The sequence below is a fragment of the Hyperolius riggenbachi genome, chromosome 2 (assembly GCF_040937935.1).
Source record: "Hyperolius riggenbachi isolate aHypRig1 chromosome 2, aHypRig1.pri, whole genome shotgun sequence".
Classification (NCBI taxonomy): Eukaryota; Metazoa; Chordata; class Amphibia; order Anura; family Hyperoliidae; genus Hyperolius; species Hyperolius riggenbachi.
In genome coordinates this window covers 300,148,706-300,174,478 of record NC_090647.1, presented here as the reverse complement: position 1 = coordinate 300,174,478, position 25,773 = coordinate 300,148,706, and the positions used below count along the sequence as shown (strand labels likewise).

The 25,773-nt window shown below is 47.2% G+C and overlaps 1 protein-coding gene across 5 annotated transcripts in view; it reads right to left on the bottom strand.

Moving 5' to 3' along the window:
- MANEAL (mannosidase endo-alpha like) overlaps positions 1–25,773 on the bottom strand; it is a 50,228-nt gene that overhangs the window by 15,543 nt on the left and 8,912 nt on the right. For 2 of the 5 annotated variants that reach the window (XM_068269018.1, XM_068269017.1), the window contains exons 2-3: positions 18,534–18,695; positions 17,375–17,572 (exon numbers count right to left, since the gene is read on the bottom strand). The gene's annotated coding sequence lies outside the window, so the exon portion shown is untranslated. Of the gene's footprint in view, positions 1–17,374; positions 17,573–17,683; positions 17,884–18,533; positions 18,776–25,773 lie in introns of those variants that run through there. The other 3 variants (XM_068269021.1, XM_068269019.1, XM_068269020.1) reach the window with 3 other exon arrangements.

Genomic DNA, 25,773 nt, shown 5'->3' with positions numbered 1-25,773 from the left:
TGTTAAATAATTGAATAAGTTGGGTTGTTATGTATTTGTACTGCGCTGCCTTTTTCCTCCCTGCTTTAGAGAAGATCGAGCAATTAAAGGTGCGTACACACATGCGACTATAGTCGTTTGAAACGATCGTTCCCCGATTATTTCAAACGACGATCGTTTAAAAAAAAGAACATCCAACGATCATTAAGTCAAACGATGGACGAGCTAGATCATTAAAAACAAAAGATCTGCCTTGGCGGATTTTTTTAAACGACGGTCGTTTGCAAAAGTAGTACATCGTTAGAAAACGGTCGTTCGTACTAGGCTTGACATGCGCATTTCCTTATATCTCCATGGAACCTTTCATTTTTATGCTCTAGCGCAACAGTTGCTTTTCATGATGTAACGTTCGTTCTATGAATGTGTCCTGTGACACATTTATTGCTACATGATTATACCATAATTGGCATTTTAACAGGACAGAGTGTATTTTTGTACGTTTTGTCAACACTATATTATGTAAATGCTCTACCTACATACCTACAGTATGAAATCTTGTACTGTAATGTAATGTACGTAGCGTTAGTTTTACAGTGTAACGTACGTTTTGAACCGTTCGTTACGTGTGGGTGGAACTTGCTATGATGTCACTTCCAGGAACAGTATGTGACGTTGTTCTGGATCGTTCGTTAACAAACGATCAGATCGTTACACACCTTTAAAAGCTAACTTCTTTCGTCACATTAACGAACGATCGTTGTCGTATGTGTGTACGTAGCTTTAACTGTACCTCATAGGAGCTCATGATCTAATCTCTGCTATAGTGGAAAGTCTGGTGAACTTATGAGTATGTTTTTGGGTTGTGAAAGGAAATGCCCAGAGGAAACCCAAGCAAACTCAGGAGATTATTCAAGCTTTTACTCATTTCGGACTGAGCAGCTCTGGACGCTTAAAGGGAACCTGAGATGGGGAAGAATTTTATATTTTTACATAACTGGGGCTTCCTTCAGCCCCCTGGGCTATTCTGCATGTATAATGGCCCTGGAACAGGTGGAGTTGGGGTAATATGTGCATCTTACTTCTTCTCAGTAGTGGTAGATTAGTGGTTATTTTGCTCTCCGTTACCAAGTCACCTGATTTCAAAGCTAATTCTAGGCATATAAATATTAGCCAAACACACCACGCCCTTCAATCACGTGACCTCCACTACAGAGGTACACTGATCAACCCTGGAATATAATCAGAAAGCCGCACATAGTGCTAAATAACGCTTTATAAAGGGACCCTAGTCACCACTCCTTTCACTCCACCGGGTCCGCTTTAAGGGCCTTTTTTCCACTACCAGCATTATGCAAAACGATTCCGACCGCTTGCGGCTCACAAAACACTAAGTGTGGTGAGACGAATGGAAACCTATAGTGAATGATTCCATTAGTGTGATATGTTTGTGATATGATTTACTGCCAATCGATAGCACTGTTCTGCTGCATTTTTCATGCGATTGAGCTCCGGTACCTTGTATAGGAGTCCAGGAAAATCGCATAGCAACCGCTATGTGATTTTTGCACATTTTGGCAATTTAAACTATTTTCTGCTTAAAGGAGTCATCAGGCAAGTTATTAGAAAATAAGTGGTACTTACCGGGGGCTTCCTCCAGCCCCAAGTTCCCAGGACGTCCCTCGCCGCAGCTCTCAGTAGTTCGCTCTGGCCCACGTGGCGGTGATTGACAGCGCCGCTCGTGCAAGCGCAGTACAGAGCGACCTGGAAGTCGCTCTGACGTTATCGCCGGGGACCGGGATGGACCTGCGGCGAACGGCTGCAGGCAGAGCTGCGGCGAGAGACGTCCTGGGAGCTTGGGGCTGGAGGAAGCCCCCGGTAAGTACCACTTATTTTCTATTAACTTGCCTGATGACTCCTTTAAGCACTTGTGATTTAAAAAGCTCTTGTTGATGTAATGCTATGTGTGTGATCCCACTTGAGGACATTTTTTTTTAAATCCCCCATAGCATTACATTAGCAAGAGCTTTTCAAATCGCTAGAGCTTAGAAAAGTGCTGGTAATGGGTCCCAGGCCTAACGAAACTTTCCTTGACTACAATAGAAAGTCCTTGTTTAATTATGCAACATTTCAATGACTTCCATGCTTACAGAAAACAACCATGGTATAAACAGAGAAATCCTTCCTGTATCTAATGATGGAACATAGCTCTCTCTGGCACTTATCACAGTTTCAGTTGTAAACCATTGTTTGATTAATACCAGTTTTGGTTCACACATTCTAACCTTGGAACACAACATTGACATAAATTGAGAACTCCCTGTATTATAATGATTATCTGCCATTCAGTCTGGATACCAACATTTAAAGAATTGGAGGGCTTTTATTCTTTGGACTAACCCTAGTCAGGCTAGAGGCTTCTGAATAACGAGGAGGCCACCATCAGAGCGATGGAGACAAAAGACCTCTTTGATTTAATTTGGGGTTTTCCCAAAGGTTTTGAAGATTGGTGACCGTAAGCACTGACAGAATTGTCATGAAGAAGCCACGTCTGAGCTGTAATGGTATTACCAAAGCACAGGGAATTTTCTACAGGAATAGCATGAGAAAGGTAAAAGGATGTTTAGCATGCAACAGAAAATGGGCAAAGGAAGCAATACAAAATCAATATTAATTATAACTTTTAACCACTTCAATCAAAACTATTGATTCCTTTTTAGGTACACGGACTTGTGTTAGGACAGAATTATTATCTATTTTTCTTCTTAGTACCACAACTTTAACCATTTAGGATGAACTTAAAACATCAAGTTACTTGGTTAGTGCTGTAGTAGAAGGTATCTCCATTACAAGTGATCAGAATCAATACAAAAGCACCAACAGTGTTAGGATTTTATGCAAGACAAATAGAAACAGGTGCACGGGTTATCAGTATAAATGCTTGTGTCCCTCTATGTCAGGGACCAAGCTGTGCACGATTGCTCAGGGTCGATGGCTAACTTGTCTTCTATGGTACTCCGTATCTCTGGCTACAGCTGTTGGATTTCCAGGGCAGAAAAACAGATAGCAGGTCAGATTGCTGCACTAGATATTCTGCTTGGTTGTAACCACTATTTAGTGGTATGGCAGCAGCCGCAATAGCAGCACTAGTGAGCAGTCAGCTGATCCCGAGACAAGGACAGCAGCTGTATGCTAGTTTCCATATTTTATTGCAACGTGTTTTGCAGTGGTTTCTCCTCTGCTTCTTCAGGCAGTTACCAAACAATAGGTGGGTGACTGACTTATATGCAATCTGACATTCAAAATGCCCACCCTCAAATGTCATAGTAGGAATCAAACAATGGGTAGTACTTATGCTAATTCAAACAGGGCATCATGTGACATCATGAATAAACTAAACAATGGGAAGAGCTTCTGTAAAATACCAATCTATACAATAATGGATAGGTTTATTATTCATTACAAAAGCACTCCATAAAAACAACGTAAATAAAAATGCTGGTAAGCGTGTCTTCTAGCATGCCATTATTCAGGCAGCTGAACTGAGCCACTGCCATATAGGGAGTGCTTCTTTATTAAATAAAAGGAATTGAGTCAGTCCCTCATGAGGAGATGGCGTAGTCAAAAACCTGTCAGATTTTTACTGCCTACAGTAAATGATGGCGACATAGGAAAAAAGTAATTTATAGTGCATTTTACTCTGAGACAAATATATATATATATATATATATATATGTATATATATATATATATGTATATATATATATGTATATATGTATATATATATATATATATATATATATATATATATATATATATATATATATCCACTTTGTCCTCCTTGACGTATAAAAACGTCAAGGAGGACAGGCGCGCTCCCGCGGCCGATCGCGCGCGTGCACGCGCACTCCCGGCCGCGGAGTCGGTAGCCACGGAATCAATTTATCGGGCTATGGAGCCCGATCATTGATTCCTCTCCCCCGCTGAAAAAGCGACAGCTTCTCTCGGAAGCTTCGCTCTTTCTGAAGCTGTGTCTCTCTAAGCGTACATTGTACGCTTAGAGTGACGTCATGTAAAAAAAATCGAGATTGCCATCTTGTGGCCAAAAAGTAAAACTACAAGAAAATCCTCAAAAACATTACAATACACCAATCTTTCCCCAAATTAAACACTTTTATATCCCACCCTCCCAAAAATGCCCACATAAAATGTTTAATAAAAAAAAACAAAAAAAAACATTACTATAAAAAAAAAAAAAAACATAAATATTTACCTAAGGGTCTAAACTTTTTAAATATCTATGTAAAGATGAAATATTTCTCTCTATTTTTTTTTTATAAGCTTGTAAATAGTGATGTATGCAAAACGGAAAAAATGCTCTTTTATTTCCAAATAAAATATTGTCGCGATACATTGTGATAGGGACATAATTTAAATGGTGAAATAACCGTGACAAATGGGCAATAACAATACGTGGGTTTTATTAAGGAGGCATGTATTATTTTAAAACTATAATGGCCGAAAACTGACAAATAATGAATTTTTTCATTTTTTTTCTTATTTTTCCTGTTAAAATGCATTTACAGTAAAGTGGCTCTTAGCAAAATGTACCCCCCAAAGAAAGCCGAATTGGTGGCGGAAAAAACAAGATATAGATCAGTTCATTGTGATAAGTAGTGATAAAGTTATAGGCTAATGAATGGGAGGTGAACATTGCTCGGATGTATAAGCTGAAAACGACTGAGATGTTAAGTGGTTAAATATATATATGTATATATATATATATATATATATATATATATATATATATATATATATACACACATATATTTATATGTATATATATATATATATATATATATATATATATACACACATATATTTATACATATATATATATATATATATATAATATATATATATATATACACACATATATTTATACATATATATATATATATATATATATGCACACACGCATATACTGCACATGTATTTTTTAATTTTACAATGTTTTGCGATAGTGGCCCTTTAAGTAGTTCATCTCTACTGGAAAACACAGAAGAGACTGAAGCAAATGAAGGACGAATGTATTCTGTATATTAGTCACTCCGTCATTCTGATGTTTGCTTTTATTTATAAATGACCTGCTGTTACAAATATGACAGCTATAATCTGCTGGTAGTGCTTGCCTTTATCTATTTTTCATTTTTTATACACAAAGATATTTTTTCTATCATAAATAGAGGTGCCAGATGGTCTGTATGGCATACTTATGTGGTTTTGTTTTGGTGTTTGCAGAACTGGACCTTTTATCTACATGCCCACACCCAGGCATACAATGCAAGCAGACAGTGTAGCTCTTCTTCAGATAAATTATTTTGTTTGTTTGTTTTTTAAGAAAACCTAAAGAGAGATTTATATGGAGGCTGCCATGCTTTAATAATGTAAAACACTGGCAGTGTTTTTATGCGGATTCTTATTTTCTTTGAGCCAATGACCCAGAGTGAATGTGCAAGTCAGATAATGTAACTCAAGCCTGACTACACTGCTAAAATGCTTGTAGCAGGTGTGACTCCAAAATGACTGAAGCAACATTAACAGAGCAACTACCACATTTTAAATGGAGTAGCAGCCTCCATATCATTCACATTACATGCATCCTTCAACGGGCACTAAGATGAAAAACTGGAAAATGCAAAATACATGTGTACACATATGTATAACATGTACAATTGTCCCAGAGTAAAATGCACTGTAAATGACTTTCTTTCTAGGTAGCTGTCACTCTCAGTGGTTAATCTGATAGTTCTGACCTCTTACCAAGATATCTTAGAATAGTCCATCTCCAAATGGGAAATTTTCAGGGTTTTTTTTTTAACTACTTAACCTCCTTAGCGGTAACCCCGTGTGTGACACGGGGTAAGCCGCCGGAGGGTGCCGCTCAGGCCCTGCTGGGCCGATTTACATAATTTTTTTTTGCTGGACGCAGCTAGCACCCCGATCACCGCCGCCCCGCACCCGATCGCCGCTATCCGGTGCGGTGTGCGCCCCCCCAGACCCCGTGCGCTGCCTGGCCAATCAGTGCCAGGCAGCGCCGAGGGGTGGATCGGGACTCCCAATGACGTCCCGACATACGTCATCCCGCCCCGTCGCCATGGCGACGGGGGAAGCCCTCCAGGAAATCCCGTTCTTTGAACGGGATTTCCTGATCGGAGATCGCCGAAGGCGATCGAAGAGGGCGGGGGGATGCCGCTGAGCAGCGGCTATCATGTAGCGAGCCCTGGGTTTGCTACATGATTTAAACAAAAAAAATTTTTTACAAAAACTGTTGCGCTTCCCCCTTGCGGAATGTTTCATACCGCCAAGGGGGTTAAAGGGAACCTAAACCGAGAAGGATATGTATTTTGTTGTTTAAGATAATACCAGTTGCCTGACTCTCCTGCTAATCCTGTATCTCTAATACTTTCAGCCACAGCCCCTCAACAAGCATGCAGATCAGGTGCGCTGACTGAAGTCAGACTGGATTAGCTGCATGCTTGTTTCTGGTGTGTGACTCAGCCACTACTGCATCCAAAGATCAGCAGGACTGCCAAGCAACTGGTATTGTTTAGAAGGAAACATCCATATCCCTCTCAGTTAAGGTGCCTTTTAAGGACCTTAGTGATTGAAATCTACGCCCTGTTTTGATGGCTACCTGGCTGCCAGGGAGTAGATTTCAATCCACCAAAGCCGCGCGTTCTCGCCATTTTCGTCGCTCCCGACACTCTCGTCAATGTCTCCCCGCCGCAACTCACTCGCTCTGCCTTCTCTATGACGGCAGAGCCTTGTGAGCCAATGAAATAGGCTCCTGACCCTATCTATCATTGTAAGCTGCCCCCATTGGCTTACATTGATAGGCAGGGTCAGGAGCCAATAAAAGTGTCTCCTGACCGGCTCACAGGAACTCTGGTGTCATAGAGACAGCAGAGTGGGTGGCCCAGGTTCCCAACGTGCGGCAGTGATGGCGATTGCGGCAGGTATGTGCGGGTATTCGCCACTATTCCACCGTTTCTGGTACCAGCGGTCTCTGGTACTTAAGGGGGCAGAGACCGCTGGTACTTAAGTGGTTAAATTAGATTTTATTTTGTGTGATCAAATAGGTCAGCCATCAGACAGCGTGGTAGAGTTCTCTGCCAAGGAATGCTTTTAAAAGAATAAAGGAAACCTTTGGGTTCCCCATAAGGAGAAGGACTGGTCCAAAGTCTGCTAGCAAAAGGTGAAAACCATAAGATTAAAACAGTGACTTAAGTGACAGCTACATAGAAATAAAGTCATTCACAGTGCAATTTACTCTGGAACAAGTGTGCATCTTATATCTATGTATACTTATAAATTTTACATTTTACCATTTTTATCATAGTGCCCCTTTAATGATTACACAGCTATCAAGACTCTGCTTCATACAATATCAGTTCTTGCCATTGAGGATCCCCCAGTGTAATGCCACTACCATAGTAAAACAGCTGTCATGCTGCCATGCATTCTCAGTAAAGGTTCTTTCTTCTTTTACAAAAAGCTTTATTGAAAAAATTTAAACACAATTGGAATGATGATGACAATGCAAATTGAAGCAGATGAATAGCCTCAATTGTTAACAACATGTATAGGAGAGAAAGCGAGAAGAGCATACATAATAATGAGAGTATAAATAATCAAGCATGGTGATCGCAATTCAAACATCAGAAAAGTGAAGGTATCACTATAGCTTCATACAAGCCAATATACAGAGGAGAAAACGTTACTTATTCTATTAGTAACAAAACCCTTAACATTAGGTTTTCCACTTTGTGTATAAATATGTTGTGTGAGCGTACTACCAACCAACGCTCACCTTCAAAACGTAGAAAGTAAGACAAGGGAAAGAGAGTGAGAAGAGATATATTAATTGTGATTTCCAAGAGTCCCCATCATCCAAATTCAGGAAGAACAAGTAAAGGAAAGGGGAAGTATGTAAATGTAAAAAAAAATAACATCAAAACTAAGGACCTTTGTAGTACCAAACAAATGGCTAAAGCAACCTGTGTGAAAAGTAGGGACAAAAGCCTCAAGCATTGCCCTCCTATTTGCACTTCGTGAAAGCAGGCTTAAAACTTTCCTATAATTATGCAAAACATGATCCTAAATAGGACTCTTCTAGAATCCCATAGTTGTATTCTATGCATAAAAGCTACAAGCAGAATAGTTGTTATCGTCTCCGGTGGATGAGAACAGTTCTTTGAATTTTAATGCTCCCTCAGAGACAAATCTTAAACTATTCACCTCTTTTTTAATGGTTCCCTGCATTCAGATGAGTTTGTTGTGCAAAAGTTTGTTGTGCAAAAGGGGGGGGGGGGGGGGTTTCCTCTCCCCGCCACTTTCTAACCACTGCCCCCCTCCTGCGTAGTGTTGGGCGAACAGTGTTCGCCACTGTTCGGGTTCTGCAGAACATCACCCTGTTTGGGTGATGTTCGAGTTCGGCCGAACACCTGATGGTGTTCGGCCAAACTGTTCGGCCGTATGGCCGAACTAAGAGCGCATGGCCGAACGTTACCCGAATCTTCGGCTAGCGCTGTGATTGGCCGAACGGGTCACGTGGTTCGGACCCGAACGCGCTCTGATTGGCCGAACGGGTCACGTGGTTCGGGTAAATAAATACCCGATCCATGTCATTTCTCCGCCATTTGTCTGTGGGTTTAGCTTTGGGTAGGCAGGCAGGGTAGTTCTCTCTCCAGCCAGGCTAGCCAGGGTCCCCCGGTCATTGTGTCGCTGCTGGGAATAGTAGTACACCGCTCAGCCACACTATATAGCATTGTGTTTACTGCCACTCTGTGTGTCTGCTGGGAACAGTAGTACACCGCTCACCCTGTATAGCATTGTGCTCTGTGTCGCTGCTGGGAATAGTAGTACACCGCTCACCCACACTATATAGCATTGTGTTTACTGCCACTCTGTGTGTCTGCTGGGAACAGTAGTACACCGCTCACCCTGTATAGCATTGTGCTCTGTGTCGCTGCTGGGAACAGTAGTACACCGCTCAGCCACACTATATAGCATTGTGTTTACTGCCACTCTGTGTCTCTGCTGGGAACAGTAGTACACCGCTCACCCTGTATAGCATTGTGCTCTGTGTCGCTGCTGGGAATAGTAGTACACCGCTCAGCCACACTATATAGCATTGTGTTTACTGCCACTCTGTGTGTCTGCTGGGAACAGTAGTACACCGCTCACCCTGTATAGCATTGTGCTCTGTGTCGCTGCTGGGAATAGTAGTACACCGCTCACCCACACTATATAGCATTGTGTTTACTGCCACTCTGTGTCTCTGCTGGGAACAGTAGTACACCGCTCACCCTGTATAGCACTGTGCTCTGTGTCGCTGCTGGGAATAGTAGTACACCGCTCACCCACACTATATAGCATTGTGTTTACTGCCACTCTGTGTCTCTGCTGGGAACAGTAGTACACAGCTCACCCTGTATAGCATTGTGCTCTGTGTCGCTGCTGGGAATAGTAGTACACCGCTCACCCACACTATATAGCATTGTGTTTACTGCCACTCTGTGTGTCTGCTGGGAACAGTAGTACACCGCTCACCCTGTATAGCATTGTGCTCTGTGTTGCTGCTGGGAATAGTAGTACACCGCTCACCCACACTATATAGCATTGTGTTTACTGCCACTCTGTGTCGCTGCTGGGAATAGTAGTACACCGCTCACCCTGTATAGCATTGTGCTCTGTGTCGCTGCTGGGAATAGTAGTACACCACTCAGCCACACTATATAGCATTGTGTTTACTGCCACTCTGTGTGTCTGCTGGGAACAGTAGTACACCGCTCACCCTGTATAGCATTGTGCTCTGTGTCGCTGCTGGGAATAGTAGTACACCGCTCAGCCACACTATATAGCATTGTGTTTACTGCCACTCTGTGTGTCTGCTGGGAACAGTAGTACACCGCTCACCCTGTATAGAATTGTGCTCTGTGTAGCTGCTGGGAATAATAGTACACCACTCACCCACACTATATAGCATTGTGTTTACTGCCACTCTGTGTCTCTGCTGGGAATAATAGTACACCGCTCACCCACCACTGTATAGCATTGTGCTCTGTGTCGCTGCTGGGAATAGTAGTACACCGCTCACCCACCACTGTATAGCATTGTGCTCTGTGTCGCTGCTGGGAATAGTAGTACACCGCTCACCCGCCACTGTATAGCATTTCTGTACTGCCACTGTACTGCTGCCAGTCAGCGTGTACTTTTACGGATAAGTGAAATGAAGAAGAAATCCTGTGAAAGAGGGAGGGGCAAGGGAAGAGGTGTTCCCCCTGACGGTTCACGTACAGGCCACAGTGGAGCACCGAAGAAAACCCACTCAATACCGCCCATGTTGTCCAGGAAGTCAACCCTCGCAAATCCAAAAGAACAGGACCAGATACCAGATAATTAATTGGATGACCTCTCAAGCATCCAGCAGTGGGTTAAGCAGCACCAGCACATCACGCACGAGGTCCGAGTCCTCAGCCAGTTACAAGGAGTCAGTGGGCACAAAGCAGACACAACCGGCAGCGACACCACGCACACAACTACCAAATAACCAGTCTGAAGAATTTCCTCAGGACACAATGGGGTATTCGCAGGAGCTATTCCCAGCCCAACAAACTTCCACCTTTCAAAGGTCAATGGAACTGCCAGAAATTTTGTGCCCGGATTCACAACCATTGACTGTGGGAAATGCACCGCGCACTGAAATGCAAGGCGAGTCCGAGGAGGAAACCCAAATCCCAGAGCAAGTTGGGCAGGAGGGGTTTCAATTGCAGGAGGTCGGCCGAGAAGATCTTGAAGACGACGTTGGAGTGTGCTGCGCAGAGGTTGTTGTGGGGAGCTCTACTCCACGGCGGCGGCCCACAATCACATATGACGAGTTTGAGGAGATGGAAGAGGAGGAGGAGGGAATGGACAATGTTGACAGAGACCCAGATTTTGTATGTGAAGGAGAACATCGCCGTCGTAGCAGCAGCACAGATGAGTCTGTTGAAGAACCCACTGCTGCACGAGTTCGACTTGTGCCACAAGGTAGGCGGCGCGAAATTTCAGGCACCACAAGCGTGGAAGTTCAAGTGAGACAAAAAAGAGGCGCAAACAGAAATCGCCAGCAAGGCAGGTGCTCCAAAGTCTGGCCTTTCTTTGAAGACTGCAGTGAGGATGGTACCATGGTGATTTGCAAGGTGTGCAAGACCCGCCTGAGCAGGGGGAAACATATTAACAACCTCTCCACCACCAGCATGACCCGCCACATGGTATCCAAACATCCCACTCTGTGGCCGCCAGGACAGGGTACCAACAGCAACACTGCCTCCCTTGGGGTCACCAGACTCACCACCAGACCCTCCTCAGCAGCAGCAGTAGCCCTGCCATTGCGTGGTTCACAACAACATTCACAAACATCAGACGACGCTGACACTGTCACTTTCCGGAATAGTGCTCTTGAGGTCTCCCAGTCATCAAACACAACAACCAACAGCCGTTCAGTGTGCAGCCCTACGGTTCAGTTGTCTGTCTCGGAGATGCTTGAGCGCAAGAGGAAATTGCCAGCAAATGACCCCCGGGCCGTGGCACTAACAGCCAGCATAGCCAAGCTTCTGGCCTGCGAAATGCTGCCATATCGAGTGGTGGAGACAAACAGCTTCAAGGGCATGATGTCAGTGGCCATCCCACGTTACGTGGTTCCCAGCCGCTACCACTTTGCGCGCTCTGCAGTGCCTGAGTTGCATGAGCACGTGGTCAGCAAAATAACCCGAAGCTTGAAGAATGCTGTTGCCTGCAAGGTTCACCTCACCACTGACACCTGGACGAGTGCGTTCGGCCAGGGTCGATACATCTCCCTTACCGCGCACTGAGTGAACCTTGTGGAGCCTGGCAGCGATTCCTCACCTGCTACGGCGCGGGTGTTGCCCACGCCGCAAACAGCTGCACCGCCGTCCCTCCCACTGGATAACAACAGCAGCACCTACCTCTCTGACTCCTTCTCCTCCAACGCATCTCAAAGCTGTACCTCATGCGGAAACGCTAACCCAGCAGCAGTAGGATCGTGGAAGCAGTGCAGCACAGCTGTTGGCATGCGTCAGCAAGCGTTGCTGAAGCTGATCTGCCTTGGGGATAAGCAGCACACAGGGGAGGAAATTTGGAGGGGAATAAAGGAACAGACGGATTTGTGGCTGGCCCCGCTGGACCTGAAACCGGGCATGGTTGTGTGTGATAATGGGAGTAATCTCATTCGCGCTTTAAGGTTGGCTAAGCTGACACACATCCCTTGCCTGGCGCACGTGATGAACCTAGTAGTTCAGCGGTTCCTGAGGACATACCCAGGCGTGGCCGATCTTCTGTTGAAGGTGCGACGAGTGGCCAAACATTGCAGAAATTCCAGTACTGCTTCGGGGGCACTCGCCAAGATGCAGGAGCGCTTCAATCTCCCCCACCATCGCTTGCTGTGTGATGTCCCTACACGCTGGAATTCTACGCTGCACATGCTAGCCCGCTTTTGCGAGCAGAAGAGTGCAGTGGTCCAGTACATGACGGCGCAGTACCGAGGCGCATCCGGACAGCTGCCAAGCTTCTGTGGATCCGATTGGGCCAACATGTTGGACCTCTGCCAAGTCCTCCAAAATTTTGAGCAATCCACGTTGCTTGTGAGCAGTGACAACTCTTCAGTCAGCATTACCATACCACTGCTGTGTTTACTGAAGAAGTTAATGTTGAAAATCAAGGAAACAGCTGTCATGATGGAACTGGGGGAATCTGAAGGAGAAAACGATTAGCGTGATGGTACCAACATCAGGCCATCCGCCTCAGGAAACGCTGGCCCCAGCAGCAATGACGAAGAAGAGGAGGAGGAACAGCTGGAGTTGGAGCAGGAATTTCATGCCACCACTGACGAGGGCCAGAGCGGTGCACGTTGGACTTCCACAATTCAGCGCGAATGGTCAGCAGAAGCAGACCAGGAAGAAGGTGACGACTATGATGCATCACAACAACTATCACAACGCTCACAAGAGGATGATGAGGATTCTGGCAGGACTCTGGCACACATGGCTCAATTCATGCTAGACTGCATTGAACGCGACCCACGCATTGTGCGCATTCTGGACAACACCAATTACTGGGTTTATACCCTTCTGGATCCACGGTACAAACACAATGTTCCAAAACTGCTTGAAGAAAGAGTCAGACAGGTCAAAATGGAAGAATACCAGCAGGCCCTTGTGGAGACTTTAGAGAGGAGATTGACATCCTCCCCCTCCTCTAGCCAGTTGTACGCCGACAGACTGACTTCCGCAAACACAGGACGACCAGGAGGGCAGCAAACAACACAAGCCGCAGCTAGTGCCCAAAAGGGAATGGTATCGGCAGTGTGCTTGGAGTGGGAAAATGTTCTGACACCCATGCAGCAGCCCACAGAACAGCAAGCGTGCAGATCCACCTCCAACACCGATCGCCTGGAGAAGATGGTCAAGGACTACATGTCAGATGGCGTAGCTGTGTTGAACAATCCATCTGCACCCTTCAACTATTGGGTATCGAAGCTAGACACCTGGCACGAACTGGCAATGTACGCAATAGAGGTGCTGGCTTGCCCGGCAGCCAGCGTTATGTCGGAACGCTGTTTCAGTGCTGCCGGAGGCATCGTCACAGATCGGCGTATCCGCCTCTCCACAGAAAATGCAGACCGTCTGACTCAAATTAAAATGAATCAATCCTGGATTGGAAACGACTATGCAACACTACTGGACCCGAACCAAGTAACATGAACAATGACCATCTGTGATGGGTTAGCGTTTCCGGTCCCTGTTTATTGAACCTCTTATCTTTATTACATTTATGACTGCATGGCGGCAAAAAGCATGCTATCCGCACGCGTCTTGTCCTCATGCAAGGCCTGGGTTGTTGTGTCTGAAAGCGTGGCCTTCTCCTCCTGCGCCTCCTCCTGTTCCATCACGTGTGCTGCTGCTGGGTTAGCGTTGCCGGTCCCTGTTTATTGAACCTCTTATCTTTATTACATTTATGACTGCATGGCGGCAAAAAGCATGCTATCCGCACGCGTCTTGTCCTCATGCAAGGCCTGGGTTGTTGTGTCTCAAAGCATGGCCTTCTCCTCCTGCGCCTCCTCCTGTTCCATCATGTGTGCTGCTGCTGGGTTAGCGTTGCCGGTCCCTGTTTATGGAACCTCTTATCTTTATTACATTTATGACTGCATGGCGGCAAAATGCATGCTATCCGCATCGCGTCTTGTCCTCATGCAAGGCCTGGGTTGTTGTGTCTCAAATCGTGGCCTTCTCCTCCTGCGCCTCCTCCTGTTCCATCACGTGTGCTGCTGCTGGGTTAGCGTTTCCGGTCCCTGTTTATTGAACCTCTTATCTTTATTACATTTATGACTGCATGGCGGCAAAAAGCATGCTATCCGCACGCTTCTTGTCCTCATGCAAGGCCTGGGTTGTTGTGTCTCAAAGCGTGGCCTTCTCCTCCTGCGCCTCCTCCTGTTCCATCATGTGTGCTGCTGCTGGGTTAGCGTTGCCGGTCCCTGTTTATGGAACCTCTTATCTTTATTACATTTATGACTGCATGGCGGCAAAATGCATGCTATCCGCATCGCGTCTTGTCCTCATGCAAGGCCTGGGTTGTTGTGTCTCAAATCGTGGCCTTCTCCTCCTGCGCCTCCTCCTGTTCCATCACGTGTGCTGCTGCTGGGTTAGCGTTTCCGGTCCCTGTTTATTGAACCTCTTATCTTTATTACATTTATGACTGCATGGCGGCAAAAAGCATGCTATCCGCACGCTTCTTGTCTTCATGCAAGGCCTGGGTTGTTGTGTCTCAAAGCGTGGCCTTCTCCTCCTGCGCCTCCTCCTGTTCCATCACGTGTGCTGCTGCTGGGTTAGCGTTGCCGGTCCCTGTTTATGGAACCTCTTATCTTTATTACATTTATGACTGCATGGCGGCAAAATGCATGCTACCTGTGCAAAGAAAACAGACATTTCCCGCATTTAAAAGACAGTTTTCTCTTTGAAACTTTTAAATCGATTTTCTCAAAAACTATAAGCTCTTTTTGCTAAAAAATTTTTTCCTCTTGTACCCACTACCAAGGTGCACATACCCTGTAAATTTGGGGTATGTAGCATGTAAGGAGGCTTTACAAAGCACGAAAGTTCGGGTCCCCATTGACTTCCATTATGTTCGGAGTTCGGCGCGAACACCCGAACATCGCGGCCATGTTCGGCGAACGTTCGCGAACCCGAACATCCAGGTATTCGCCCAACACTACTCCTGTGCTGCACCCCCCCTCCTGCTAAAAACTGCCTTGGGCAGGCCCTCCACCACGCTTTGCCACCACGGCCCACCTGCACTTGCATCCCTTGCAGAGGCTATTGTTACGCCCCTGCCTTTAATCTGTACTCTAGCGATTAAGTCCCTATTGAAGAGAGCTAAGGGGGCCTGTTTTTCTCTCTCCTACGATTTGAATACAAAAGTGGCACAGGAGAGCAAAAATACCAGGTACTATCCTTCCTTTAACTGCAGACAGTGAGTATGCAACGTACCACTGTAGGCTCCCAATGTCATGTGACATACATCAAGAGCCTACAGGGGGATGGTGCTGCATGCTGACTGGCTGCAGTGAAGAGGAGAAGAGGAACCGGCACTGAAGTAGGTGTTTGTGCGGCACTGGAGTAGATGTTTGTGCTCCGCTGCATCATTCTGGTGTTCAGATAGGGGGAGAGGCAGAGTCATGCCCCCTTAAAGTAATTGTCAGCCAAAATATGCTGCCCCATGATATACTTACCTGGGGCTTTCTCCAGCCCCTTGCAGCTGACATGTCCCTCTCAGCATCTCCGCTCACACCCGCCAGCCCGGGGTCCCCGCCAGTGCAGAGGCCGACCTCGCAAGGACGTCCTCTAGTGTGCCTGCGCAAGCGCCGCTGTCAATCAAGTCCACGTTGTCCGCAGGGGATTTATAATGTATAATGGAGATATACACTAAGTGGAGAGGTTGGGGTGATTTTTGTTAATACTAGCCATATGTATTAGGGCATGGGTGAAGATGAAAGATTTCTGAACTGGCGGCGCTTCTTACTAAGGGAGAGATTTATGTGGGTGGGAAGGCCCCATGAAATGTTCACAGAAGGGCCCCATGCTTTGTAGTCACACTCCTGATCCCTAGCTTAGAATACAATGGAAGTCCCTGTTGCCTCAGGGCTCATTCCCAATACATCAGTTAAAATGTAGCTTTTGCATCACACACAAAATCCTCCCAAAAACTATGTGCTGTTAGTCAGTAAAGGTATTACCTGAATCAACACTTGTTGTGTTAATTTCAGCGTATAGTGCATACCAAAGGTCAAACGTGACACGTGATGTTACCAAAGGCTGTGTGTAATTGCAGCCGAAAGGTGCTTATGGCCATCAGCACTTTAGCCGCCCATGGAAAAGAGGCCTCAGTGTGCGGCTTTGGCTAAATGCTGGTGATGCAATTTTGTTGTAATTTACTGTATGTATGTGCCCATCACATCCTAAAAAAACTTAAGTTCTGATTTGTTTGAGTATCATATAAAGAGCCTCCCAATTATTAAATAGTAAGTTCAAGCTTAAATATTTAATATTTTTATTTGATGAATAAACATGTAGGTACCCATACATACAGCATTCATTAGTCAGGAGAGAGAGAGAGAGAGAGAGAGAGAGAGAGAGAGAGAGAGAGAGAGAGAGAGAGAGAGAGAGAGAGAGAGAGAGAGAGAGAGAGAGAGAGAGAGAGAGAGAGAGAGAGAGAGAGAGAGAGAGAGAGAGAGAGAGAGAGAGAGAGAGAGAGTGTGTAGGTGTGTGTGTGTGTGTGTGTGTGTGTGTGTGTGTGTGTGTGTGTGTGTGTGTGTAGGCAGGCACTGACAGAGACTACTATACCAACATACTACAGTAAGCCAAAGGCAAGAAGAGCCAAGTCAAGTCAGAAGAAATGCTAAATCACAAGTACAATCTCTCAGCTTAGCATGAGTGGTGACATGACAGGTGCACTTTAAAGCATCTCACTGTTTCTAAACCAGCTCCTGACAGATTGTAAAGCCATGAGTGGGCCCAGTGTGAAATGTGCAATTTCTGTCTCTAGATTGGCTATGCCGTTATTTAATTTGCCTTTTGATAACAAGCTTCAACAAACAAGCTGTTGGCCTTTTTCTAATGTTTATTGATAGACCTTGATCGATACATTCTTAGGTATATTTGCAGATATGATAAACAGTATTTTCATGAAAGATCTGCTTTAAAACAATGAAAGCAATCCATTCATTTAGACCCAACATATAAATGTAGTAAGACAGGAAGTTAATATATAGAATACATACCTTTAGGATGATCAGCTGCCAATGAGATGGTCAAACATGCAGATATGACAGTTTATTTGTAGATCTCAAGCTTAATGTTGCATGATGCAGATGGTGCTCATAGCGTCCAGCACAGGGGGTGTGGGTCTGCAGGTTTGCATATGTCCTGCATATATGCTACAATAGAGGGTCCTCCTTTGTCTATTCAGCTGTGGTGTTCTATAGGAGACAATTGGCATAATCAATGAGGATCTTTCGCCAGTACACTGATTACATCATTCTGAATCCCCTAAAATCTGAAATACACCCCTCTTGTAATGACCATCTTGCCTGAGAGGTGAGAGGCTAGGATGATGCAGAAGTCCTAAGCATGAGGGATGTCAGTGAGGACCACACTGCCTCTGGAATGGAGCGTAGGATGCATGCAGGCTATAGCTCTCCCAATCCTCTGCTGATTCCTCTACAATGAATATCACTGGCTAACTAGTGCCCATCTCTGCATCCAGCATAATGCATTCACAAAAGAAATGTCAATCCCCTACCACTGTCTCCCGAGGGGAGGCTTCAGCAGGTGCAGCTGTAACTTTTCACGCACTTCACATTCTGCTCACTAATACAGCAACCTTTTGTGCATGGATGTAATATACTTGACGGATTTCCTGTGCAAAATTGTATTATAAAAGGATACAAAGGAAATGGTTAAAGAATTGCTGATGGACTCCCCCTACATTCCTTGCAGTGGAACTGGCCAAGCATGAGCTGTCTGCAATGTGAATAGAAGGCAGCTCTGTTACTAGGTTGTGCAAGCTTTCAGCTAGGAGTGGGAACAATTGCAATGTCTATGTGACTGCTTGTGTGTGTGTCTGTTTCTTAGAAACAAATACAAATGTGTCTCGTCTGAAATAAGAATTTTTTTTAATAATCATTTAATATGATCCCAAGATTAATCTGTTTACAAAGCATACACTGTATTCTGGGGGCACAAGATATAAAGATAAATGACTGAGCAATTTCCAGACATTTACGCCGCTTTAGTTCATTTATTTACAATGCGTTATCATGAATGCACACAAGCTTTGCAGCTAAACTGTTCTGATCATTTCGCCAATTAACTTTTTAGCTACATTTATGTTTTTATACCTTTTTTTCACAAAATAACATGCATTTGTGTATCACTAACCTAATAAAAAGCGTGATTACCACCTTTTCCTTTATTTGAGCTTGGCCATTGAATTGAATACCTTTTCAGTCACATGGCAACTAAAAGATATATCCTCTGAGAGTTCAGCACATCAAACACGGGGCATCTTTAACAATCGGGATGTTGCCATGGCAATTATTTCTAAGGGGGGAAGAAAAAAACACTTTATGTGAGTTTAGATGACAAGAATTACAGATAACACAACATGCCTGAGCAGGTATTTTGTTTGAATGACACAACACAGCTTAATATAATAAAATAGGGTGCAAGGGCGTAGTAACATTTTGGTTGTCACCCCCTCCCCAAATTATAACGTACCTTGTTTCATAATCCCCCCTATAAACACCAGTTTTAGGCAGCCTTTGTGTTTGGTTGCCCGAAGTGCACCCCCCCCCCTTCCACAGAGGTGCCCTAAAGTATTAGGTAGCCCCCCAGTTAAGGTAGCCAGAGGAACCCCCCATATTAACCAATTGAGGACTGTAGACTTACACCCCCCTAGTGACCAGGCTATTTTTTACAATTTAACCCACTGCAGCTGTACAACTCAGGGCTGTACAACTCAGCACACAAGTGATCCCCCCCCCTTTTCTGCCCACCAACACAGCTTTCTGTTGGTGGGGTCTAGAGTTGGGCCGAACCTCCGATTTTAGGTTCGCGAACCGGGTTCGCGAACTTTCGCGGAACGTTCGGTTCGCGTTAAAGTTCGCGAACCGCAATAGACTTCAATGGGGATGCGAACTTTGAAAAAAAAAAAAAATTATGCTGGCCACAAAAGTGATGGAAAGGATGTTTCAAGGGGTCTAACACCTGGAGGGGGGCATGGCGGAGTGGGATACACGCCAAAAGTCCCCGGGAAAAATCTGGATTTGACGCAAAGCAGCGTTTTAAGGGCAGAAATCACATTGAATGCTAAATGACAGGCCTAAAGTGCTTTAAAACATCTTGCATGTGTATACATCAATCAGGTAGTGTAATTAAGGTACTGCTTCACACTGACACACCAAACTCACCGTGTAACGCACCGCAAACAGCTGTTTGTACTAGTGACGGCCGTGCTGGACTGGTGCGCACCATGGCGAGAGTGCAGGTTTTGGTGGCTTTACAGCCCATATGGTCGGCATGGCTGATGTAGCTGAATGACAGAACAGTGACTGTCCAGCTGATCAAATTTGGTCTGACCACAATGAAGCAACGACCTTATTATCTTTTGTGTGCCCCCCGAGACACTCATCTAGGCGCCGGTCATTGCTTCATTGTGATACGCAAGCCCCTTCACCACGGCAAGGTAATGATCACGAAGGGGAATGGGCGCATGTACATGCCTTTTCTTTTGTTGTTGCAGCTGCCCTCAGTGCAGCCAGAAAAATTAGGCAGTCATGTACACGCACCATAAAAATTATTACAGCGGCCGCTGCTAGCAGCGGCCTAAAAAATTCAGCAATCCGCCTGGAGTCCCGGACCCTGTTGGTGGTGGCGGAGAAGGTAGTGAAGCGGCCTGCAGGCAGACATGCTGTGTGGAGGGACTGGGAGCGACTTAGTCTTTTTGGGGCAGGCCAGGCAGCCAGTCACACGGCGTGCAGGCAGAGATGCTGTGTGTGCGGGGACTGACTTAGTCTTGGGGCGGGCAGCAGCCCTCCGGGATCCATGCCTCATTCATTTTGATAAAGGTGAGGTACTTAACACTTTTGTGACTTAGGCGACTTCTCTTCTCTGTGACAATGCCTCCAGCTGCGCTGAAGGTCCTTTCTGAGAGGACGCTTGCGGCAGGGCAGGAGAGAAGTTGGATGGCAAATTGGGACAGCTCTGGCCACAGGTCAAGCCTGCGCACCCAGTAGTTCAAGGGTTCCTCATCGCTGTTCACAGCAGTGTCTACATCCACACTTAAGGCCAGGTAGTCGGCTACCTGCCGGTCGAGGCGTTGGTGGAGGGTGGATCCGGAAGGGCTACGGCGAGGCGTTGGACTAAAGAACGTCCGCATGTCCGACATCACCATGAGATCGCTGGAGCGTCCTGTCTTTGACTGCGTGGACACGGGAGGAGGATTAGTGGCAGTGGTACCTTGCTGGCGTTGTGCTGTCACATCACCCTTAAAGGCATTGTAAAGCATAGTTGACAGCTGGTTCTGCATGTGCTGCATCCTTTCCACCTTCCGGTGAGTTGGTAACAGGTCCGCCACTTTGTGCCTGTACCGAGGGTCTAGTAGTGTGGCCACCCAGTACAGCTCATTCCCCTTGAGGTTTTTTATACGGGGGTCCCTCAACAGGCAGGACAGCATAAAAGACGACATCTGCACAAAGTCGGATCCAGTACCCTCCATCTCCTCTTGCTCTTCCTCAGTGACGTCAGGTAAGTCAACCTCCTCCCCCCAGCCGCGAACAATACCACGGGAAGGTTGAGCAGCACAAGCCCCCTGCGACGCCTGCTGCGGTTGTTCTCCTGCCGCTGTCCCCTCCTCCTCCTCCTCCCCCAAAGAAACACCTTGCTCATCATCCTCTGAGTCTGACTCGTCTTCTGCACACGACCTCTCTTCTTCCTCCTCCTCCCCCCTCTGTGCTGCCGCAGGTGTTGAGGAAACAGCTGGGTCTGATGAAAATTGGTCCCATGCCTGTTCCTGCCGTAACGGTTCCTGGTCACGCTCATTCGCAGCTTCATCCGCCACTCTACGCACAGCACGCTCCAAGAAGTACGCGTAGGGAATTAAGTCGCTGATGGTGCCCTCACTGCGGCTCACCAGGTTGGTCACCTCCTCAAACGGCCGCATGAGCCTGCATGCATTTTTCATCAGTGTCCAGTTGTCGGGCCAGAACATCCCCATCTTCCCAGACTGTTTCGTTCTACTCCAGTTGTAGAGGTACTGGGTGACGGCTTTCTTCTGTTCTAGCAGGCGGGAGAACATGAGCAGGGTCGAGTTCCAGCGAGTGGGGCTATCGCAAATGAGGCGTCTCACCGGCATGTTGTTTTTACGCTGAATTTCTGCAAATCGTGCCATGGCTGTGTAAGAGCGCCTCAAATGCCCACAGAACTTCCTGGCCTGCTTCAGGACATCCGCTAAGCCAGGGTACTTTGCCACAAATCTTTGAACCACTAGATTCATGACATGTGCCATGCAGGGTATGTGTGTCAGCTTCCCCATATGCAAAGCGGCAAGCAGATTGCTGCCGTTGTCGCACACCACGTTGCCTATCTCCAGGTGGTGCGGGGTCAGCCACTCATCCACCTGTTTCTTAAGAGCAGCCAGGAGAGCTGCTCCAGTGTGACTCTCCGCTTTGAGACAAGCCATGTCTAAGATGGCGTGACACCGTCGTACCTGGCATGCAGCATAGGCCCTGCGGAGCTGGGGCTGTGTAGCTGGAGAGGAGAACTGCCACTCAGCCAAGGAGGAGGAGGAGGACAGCGAAGAGCATGTAGCAGGAGGAGAGGAGGTGGCAGGAGGCCTGCCTGCAAGCCGTGGAGGTGTCACAATTTGGTCCGCCGCTTTCTGCTTGCCATCGTTCACCACCAGGTTCACCCAATGGGCTGTGTAGGTAATGTAGCGGCCCTGCCCGTGCTTGGCAGACCAGCCATCCGTGGTCAGGTGTACCCTTGACCCAACGCTCTTCGCAAGAGATGACACCACTTGCCTCTCAACTTCACGGTGCAGTTGGGGTATGGCCTTTCTCGAAAAATAAGTGCGGCCTGGCATCTTCCACTGCGGTGTTCCGATGGCCACAAATTTACGGAAGGCCTCAGAGTCCACCAGCCGGTATGGTAACAGCTGGCGAGCTAACAGTTCCGCCACGCCAGCTGTCAGACGCCGGGCAAGGGGGTGACTGGCCAAAAGTGGCTTCTTCCGCTCAAACATTTCCTTCACGGACACCTGACTGCTGCTGTGAGCAGAGGAGCAGGAACCGCTCAAGGGCAGAGGCGGAGTGGAGGAGGGTGCCTGTGAAGGTGCAAGGGAGAAAGCGGCAGAAGCAGATGATGCACCTGAAGGAGGAAGAGGAGAAGGAGGGTGACTTTTCTTTTGTGTGCTGCTGCTGCTTTTGCTCAGGTGGCCATCCCATTGCTGTTTGTGCCTTTTCTCCAGGTGCCTTCGTAAGGCACTTGTCCCTACGTGAGTGTTGGCCTTTCCACGGCTCAATTTTTGTTGGCAGAGCGAACAGATGGCTTTGGTCCGATCTGAGGCACACACATTAAAAAATTTCCACACCGCTGAGCCACCCTGGGATGTGGGCACTATGGGGACCTCAGCAGCTGATGCTGAAGGGCAAGTTGGCTGGCTGTACATAGGTGGCGATACATGGTGCCGGACTCTGCCACCAGCTGTTTCTGACGAAGAGCTGCCCCAGCTTCTTTCAGCAACTTCTCTCCTCCTACTACTCTCTGACTCCCCCTCTGAACTGTCCCCCTCTTCATCTCCTCTATTGGGAACATACAGAGGATCCCTATTACCGTCATCATCGTAGTCATCCTGCCCAGCTTCGCTTGCCTCAGACAAATCCAAACTTGCACCATCAGTAGGTCCTTCATCCTCCTGACACGTTACATCCATAGTGTTGCCGCGTAACTCAGACATATTAGCTGGTGAAAATTCATCTGGCTGTAACAACAATGGCTGTGCATCAGTGATTTCAACACTAAATAATTCTTGCGAAGTGTCAAATGCAGCGGAAGTGGTGCTAGTAGTAGCGCTGGTGGCTGAGCAAGATGAGGTGTTCTGTGTCGCTAAATACTCAACCACGTCCTGACAATCTTGGGAGGTGATGGGACGTGCCTTCTTCCGAGCACTGTACTGTGGGCCAGGTCCACACGAAATTACATTTACACGACCTCGCGCAGACCTGCCGGGTGGCCTTCCTCTGCCTCTGCCACTACCTCTTCCTCTTCCTCTACCTGTTTTGTCCATATTGGGTATGCACGGAGTGGTATATCACACTGCGTGCACTCACGTAGGTAGGTGGGTTCACTTAACTGCACAGGTATGCGCACTGATGCGGTGGGTTCACTGAACAGAACAGGTATACAGTGGCGGGTTCACAGAACAGGTATGCAGTGGCAGGATCACTGAACACAATAGGTATGCAGTGGCGTGTTCACTAAACAGGTATACAGTGGTGGGTCCACTGAACAGAACAGGTATACAGTGGCGGGTCCACTGAACAGAACAGGTATACAGTGGCGGGTCCACTGAACAGAACAGGTGTACAGTGGCGGGTCCACTGAACAGAACAGGTATACAGTGGCGGGTTCACAGAACAGGTATACAGTGGCGGGTCCACTGAACAGAACAGGTATACAGTGGCGGGTTCACAGAACAGGTATGCAGTGGCAGGATCACTGAACACAATAGGTATGCAGTGGCGTGTTCACTAAACAGGTATACAGTGGCGGGTCCACTGAACAGAACAGGTATACAGTGGCGGGTCCACTGAACAGAACAGGTATACAGTGGCGGGTCCACTGAACAGAACAGGTATACAGTGGCGGGTCCACTGAACAGAACAGGTATACAGTGGCGGGTTCACAGAACAGGTATACAGTGGCGGGTCCACTGAACAGAACAGGTATACAGTGGCGGGTTCACAGAACAGGTATACAGTGGCGGGTCCACTGAACAGAACAGGTATACAGTGGCGGGTTCACAGAACAGGTATGCAGTGGCAGGATCACTGAACACAATAGGTATGCAGTGGCGTGTTCACTAAACAGGTATACAGTGGCGGGTCCACTGAACAGAACAGGTATACAGTGGCGGGTCCACTGAACAGAACAGGTATACAGTGGCGGGTCCACTGAACAGAACAGGTATACAGTGGCGGGTCCACTGAACAGAACAGGTATACAGTGGCGGGTTCACAGAACAGGTATACAGTGGCGGGTCCACTGAACAGAACAGGTATACAGTGGCGGGTTCACAGAACAGGTATACAGTGGCGGGTCCACTGAACAGAACAGGTATACAGTGGCGGGTTCACAGAACAGGTATGCAGTGGCAGGATCACTGAACACAATAGGTATGCAGTGGCGTGTTCACTAAACAGGTATACAGTGGCGGGTCCACTGAACAGAACAGGTATACAGTGGCGGGTTCACAGAACAGGTATGCAGTGGCAGGTTCACTGAACACAACAGGTATGCAGTGGCAGGTTCACTGAACACAACAGGTATGCAGTGGCGGGTTCACTGAACAGGTATACAGTGGCGGGTCCACTGAACAGAACAGGTATACAGTGGCGGGTCCACTGAACAGAACAGGTATACAGTGGCGGGTCCACTGAACAGAACAGGTATACAGTGGCGGGTCCACTGAACAGAACAGGTATACAGTGGCGGGTTCACAGAACAGGTATACAGTGGCGGGTCCACTGAACAGAACAGGTATACAGTGGCGGGTTCACAGAACAGGTATGCAGTGGCGGGTCCACTGAACAGAACAGGTATACAGTGGCGGGTTCACAGAACAGGTATGCAGTGGCAGGATCACTGAACAGGTATGCAGTGGCAGGATCACTGAACAGGTATGGAGTGGCAGGATCACAGTACAGGTATGCAGTGGGCTGAGGGCTCACTGAACAGAACAGGTATGCAGTGGCAGGATCACTGAACAGGTATGGAGTGGCAGGATCACAGTACAGGTATGCAGTGGGCTGAGGGCTCACTGAACAGAACAGGTATGCAGTGGCAGGATCACTGAACAGGTATGCAGTGGCAGGATCACTGAACAGGTATGCAGTGGCAGGATCACAGTACAGGTATGCAGTGGGCTGAGGGCTCACTGAACAGAACAGGTATGCAGTGGCAGGATCACTGAACAGGTATGGAGTGGCAGGATCACAGTACAGGTATGCAGTGGGCTGAGGGCTCACTGAACAGAACAGGTATGCAGTGGCAGGATCACTGAACAGGTATGCAGTGGCAGGATCACTGAACAGGTATGCAGTGGGCTGAGGGCTCACTGAATAGAACAGGTATGCAGCCAGGAAGAAGTTAAGCCTAACTAATCTTTCCCTATATGAGAGACTGCAGCAGCTCGCCCTACTCTCACTAATGCAGGCACACGAGTGGCCGTAATGGCCGCCGCTGCCTGCCTTATATAAGGGGGGGTGGGGCTCCAGGGGCTAGTGTAGCCTAATTGGCTACACTGGGCCTGCTGACTGTGATGTAGAGGGTCAAAGTTGACCCTCAGTGCATTATGGGGCGAACCGAACTTCTTCCGCAAAAGGTTCGCGTGCGGTACCCG